This window comes from Mustela nivalis (assembly GCF_964662115.1).
Source record: "Mustela nivalis genome assembly, contig: HAP1_SCAFFOLD_75, whole genome shotgun sequence".
Lineage (NCBI taxonomy): Eukaryota > Metazoa > Chordata > Mammalia > Carnivora > Mustelidae > Mustela > Mustela nivalis.
The window spans coordinates 557,890-563,761 of record NW_028136523.1 but is presented as its reverse complement, the minus strand read 5'-3'; positions in this window follow the sequence as shown (position 1 = coordinate 563,761).

Genomic DNA, 5,872 nt, shown 5'->3' with positions numbered 1-5,872 from the left:
GTTATTTTTAAAAATGTATTTCCTTTAGGGTTATTTTAGAGCGTTCAGAGAGGATCTAGGAGTGTGGTATTATGTAGTTTTTAAGTAGGTATGAAATGGTTATTTATAGGATTGTTTCTTTAAGGCTTATGTATATTGTCCATTATATGCTATAAAATATTTTGAAAGTAAATTTAAGGTATGTTTTACATAGTTTATTTTTTGGAAATAAATATTGAAATGACTTGTGAAATTCAGTATATTCTCAACATTAATTTATTTTGAAATTTACCAGTTGTCTACTGAACTATTATATGGCAGATATTACTTCAGACTACACTGGTAAATGAAATACTTGGCTTTGTAGAACTTTTATTTTAATGGGTGAGACAATTCAAAGCTATAAACCTTAATAAAAATTGCATAGTGCATTCAAAAAGGATGAGTACAATGGGGAAAAAGAAAAACTCGATCAGGGTGAGAAAAATCAAGGTTGCTAGGCAGGGGATGGGGAGTTAAAATTTTTAATAGGAAGATCAGGGTAGTTACAATGAAGCTGACAATTGAACAAAGGTATGGAAAGGTGATGAATTTGCGTAGAACTATCAGCAATAAGGTCACTCCAGACAAAGGAATTGGCTATCTTGAAGGCCATAAGGTTGGATCATGCCTGGCATATCTGAGGAATAGCAAGGAGGCCACTGTGAGTGACTGAAGAGTAGCAGGGAAAGAGGTCACAGAGGTTAAATGAGTGGCTAGATCATGTAAAAGCTTAGAAGTCATTGTAAAACTCTGGCTTTTATATTTGGAAAATTACTGTGTGATAGAATTTCTGCTAATAACTGAGAGTTCAATTGTCCATAAAATTTCAAGGACTCTTATTCTAGTAAGACAGAATGAAGAGAAAGAGTTTATATTTTCACATGGTGTAACAAATGCTCAGAGATGCAAGTGTAGGAAGCTATAGGATCACAGAAGAAGGCACTAAAATCACACCAATATATTTGATGACTGTGACTATATATAAATTTGTATTTTCTAGATTTTTTATAGTCATGGAATGACACTGTATATACTATTCATTGCCTGGCTTTTCTTTTCTCAGCATCATTACTTTGAGAATCTCCAATTGTAAATAGTTCATTTTGATGTTGAATAGTAATCTCTTTAATGAATAGATCATAATTTTTCTTTGCTCTATGGATGGACATTGATGAACATTTCCACTGTTTTCAATTCTTAAAAATAAAGCTGCTATGAAATTCATATACAAGTCCCTGTATGAACATAGGGCTTGTTTCTCTTGGTTAAATGCCTAGAAGTAAAATGGCTATTTTTGTAACTGCAACATATTTTGCATTTAAAAAAATTTTCAAACTATTTTCCAAAGTGGTTGTATCATGATATATGCCAACAACAGTTTAGATTTTTTGTTGCTTCTCAATCTAGCTCAGACCAAGTTCAATTAGCCTTTATAATTTTAGCCATTCTAATAGATATGTAAGCATGTCTCATTATGATTTTAATTTGTATTTCTTTAATGTCTAAATGTTGAGAAATTTGTCATGTGCCTATAAGCCATCCATATACTTTTGGTGACATGTCTCTTCCATTATTTCCTTCACATGTAAAATTGGATACTCTGTTTGGTTATTAGTAAGGTTTTTTTATTTTTATTCATATTTAAATAATCAGAGTAGATGTCCATTATCAGATATGTAATTTGGAAATCGCTTGTCCATCTTTACAGTTTCTCAATGGAGCTTTGATAGCTGTGTCTTTCAAGAAATATGCTACTTCTTTCCTGGTACACGGAGGTATGACTAGAACATTATCAATGTTGACCTTTGCAAAGAAAATCATGGCTTAAGATATATGTAGTCTGCAGTTGTTGGGAGTGTTCACCATCCTTGCCTCTAACTCATCTCTCACTGCCCACACATTCAGATATAGGGGAATATTGATTGACAAAATATTAATTGCCAAATAACACTAGTTAGAGAATAAGAAAAATGCAGGCACCTGATTATATAATATTACATAAATAAAATGTGTTTTTATAAGTGCTATTGGAAGGAAATTCCTCAATACTTTAATCACACAGAATGATGGAATCCTAGATTTTTTTTTCTTGTATTTACTAAGAAAATGATCATGCCTCAAGTATATTAAAATGGAATAGGGAAAATTAAAAATTGTTTTAAGATGATTTGCGTGTGTTGTGCGTATGTGAGAGAGAAAGTGAGAGAGAAAGATAAAGAAAAAGAGAAAGGGAAAGACAGAGAGGTGGCTGCAGTGAATTGATGAGTTGGAGGATAGATTTTAAAGTTTTGTCTTTTGCTTTCTACATTTCTTTTTCCTTAGGTACAAGAGAACAATCAGTAATATCTCAGAAGCCTGCTGGTAACATCAGCAGAAAGAATTAGAGGTTCCCAGAAAATTAAGATGACATATAGTTTTCCTGACATAAGAAAATCATTTTTTGTCCCCAGCTATTTTCAATGATCTATACCCCACCTGTGTACTTGCCCAAGCACACTTCTTCCAAAACTTCCTGGGAGGTTCTTAAAAAGAAATGCAAAAACCTCACTCCTTAAGGATTTTGAGGGAACAAGGCAATGGGAAAACTAACAGTCACCACCAGACCAGGAAATAGCCTAAGCTATTGAGACAATAAATCAGTGGTAAAACTCCTAGTGCTATTTCAAAAGCAATCAAGGCCTTGCATTCCTTGTCCCAGAAAATGAGCCCAAGACCCCATCTAGTTTCTATCTGCTCTTGAAGCCTGCAGAGTCCCTTTCCCTTGTCCAACAGTTACCTCTGCTTTATTCTAACGTTGAAGTTTCTGCCCTCGGTGGAATACAAGCTTCATTCAGGTGAACATGCAATACATATTGCACAAATACATATGTGGATGTGCATGCATCCACAACCTTATGACCAACCATACACGGAATAATAAAACTCTCCCTTCTGAGTATTCATCTTAAATACTAAATAAAAATCTCTCTCCTGTTCAAACAGTCAAGGCTTTGGAACTTATTCCCTGTGATCTCCTTGTATGTTGTAAACAAAGATTCCTTTGTTTGACAACTCCACCTGTTTCTGTGATTCACCAAAGACTGACCTCAGTTAGTTCAGTTGCTGTAATGGCTTTCACTACTCTGATTCTACCTCTGCAAGTCTCCAAATTTAACTATTTTTTCTCCCAATTCTGCATGTTCTTGGCTTTAAACTGCAACTCTGAAGAGAAGATTTGCTTGTTTAAAAAAAAAAATCAAGAAAAGGGAGTAGTAGTTAACATTGTTACTTTGAACTTCCTGCCCTAAGGGGCTCTCCTGTTCTTTCTCTTTGACTTCCTGGACTAAAACGACAGAAATTTGGCAATACATCACTCCCCAATCCAGATTACTGCCAGAACAGTTTATACTCTTAGAAAAATATTAGTTTAAAAGATCACATAATTAAATACTTAAGCATGTAGTGTAATATAGTGGTTTACAAGAAATATATTTTGGTCATCTGAATATTTGGTTTTCAACCATGGCTACTGACTCACAGCTCCTAAAACTCTTGGGATTTCCTGTGATAAGGGTGAGAGAGGTGTGTTTTGTTCTGTTAATGAAGTGACCTTCAGACCTCACTCAAGGCAAGGGCTGTTTGCCTGAAGGACCAACCACTTGGTGAAAGCCTTCACAACTTTTTGCCTCCCCTTCCTCCCAATACAGGATTATCTGGGGAGGGAAGAGGATCTGGAGATTAGATCAGCAAATGACAATGATTTAGTCAGTCATGACTATGTCATGAAGCCTCCACAGAAAAGCTGAAAGGACTGGGTTCAGAAAGCTTTTAGTTTGTGAAATGTATGAAAAGGCAGGAAGAGTGGCAGTCTTACAGAAGGTAATAGAAGCTCTGTGCCCATTCTCCATACCTTGCCCTGTGCACTTCTTTATCTATCTATTGATTTAAATCTTCTATTATATCTTTTAATAAGCTGGCAAACATAAAGTAAGTATTTTTCTGAGTTTTGTGAGTCCCTGTAGCAAATTAAAAGAACGTAAGAAGTAGGCCACTGGGACCTCCAACCTGTAGTTGCTCAGTCACAAGCACAGGTAATAACCTGGGGCCTACAGTGAGACTGGCATCTGAGGTGGGGTTGGAGATAGTCTTGGAGGACTGATCCATTAACTGATGAAATCTTACACTATGTTCAGGTAGATAGTGTCAGAATTTAGTTGAATTCTTGGAGATCCTGCTGTTGTCTGAAAATTATTTGGCATTGTTGGTATGATGTCCTAAAACCCAAAAAGATATAGCTACCTCAAAATAAGAATACGGTTGACAGCTTATATATAATAAGTGAGTATTTCAGGGATTTAAAATATACCCAATAAATAATGTAAGGAAATAAGGAAAGATTTTGAAATAAAAACAAGAATAAGAACCTAGTGGTACTAATAGATTAAATATATGTAATCTAGTTGAATTAAGAATACAATGGATAGAATACGTAATGGATTCAATAGAGATAAGAAGTCACTTAAGGATATAGTCATCTGGATACCAGCAAAGCATTAAAATTATCAATATAAAAGAGGTGTAAGATGTAGGTGATGTGTGTGGAACAAAAGCTAGAGAAGAAATTAGATTTCCTTACTACTCATAGCCTGTTGACAAGTCCTTGAAGCTCCTCTGGGGACTCAGCTGCTTCCATGTGGACACATCCACTCAGGGCAAAAAGCATTCTTAGTCCACCCCCCAGGATACTGAAAATCTACTTTCACATGTAAAAATTACTTTGGAAACTTCTTTATCTCTACTCCCCACCCCTGCCCTCAAGATATACATTGGCAATCATCTCCCAAGCATATACCCACTGATACACATCAGAAGAGTCTCTTCCCTGAGTTTTTACTAAATAGTAATAAATGACCTTTCCCTAACAATAGCTAGCCCCCTCAAGGTCCTGGAAACCTTGTTTATAAAATACCTTGGAGGCTTGTGCTATCCCTAACCTCCTCCCAAATTGAAAGTATATAATCAGCCACTCTTCATGACCCTCTCTCTCTACTCCAAATAAATAAATAAATATTTTTAAATAAAATAAAATAAATGACTTTTTTTAAATGAAAGAAGAAAAAGGAAAGAAATATTTGAATATTAATGTACATCTATTTCTCAAGCATAAAATAGTCAAGACACTGGATTAAAACTTACATACAAGAAAAGAAAGAAAATATTCATAACTAGAGTTGACTCTATGAATCCCAAACTAGGGCATACATACCAAAGACACACAAAAAAAATCACAAGTGTTAGAGAGAAAAAAAATAATTCATTAATAAAGAAACAAGAATCAGACTGACAGAAATTTTTTAAATAACATTAGATATAAAAAAGAATGAAGTAATAGCTTTATTATCTTGAAAAAAAATCACAAATGGAAACATTTAGATCCTTATAAAATGTCATTGGCATAGGAAGGCATAATAAAAAAAATATTTTCAGGAATACAGATCACAGATAATTTGCCTTAATTTGTGTAGGCAGCACTTAAATACTAATATTATTTTAACAGTTAAAATATACTCTATGATCTTTGAGGTTGGGGAAAAGAGGATGACCAAGTCATCTTGAAATAATTCATTTTTATGAAAAAAGTAAAAAGATCAAAAAAAAGACTTGTAGAAAAGAGAGATAAAACATATGCATAATAAAAATAAATAAATAAATAAACAGCTGGAGTGCCTGGGTGACTTAGTCGGTTCAAGTGTCTGCCTTCAGCTCAGGTGATGATCCCAGGGTCCTGGTATTGAGCCCTGCATCAGGCTCCCTGCTCAGTGGAGAGTCTGCTTCTCCCTCCCATTGAGAAAAAAAATTTGACTTATTTATT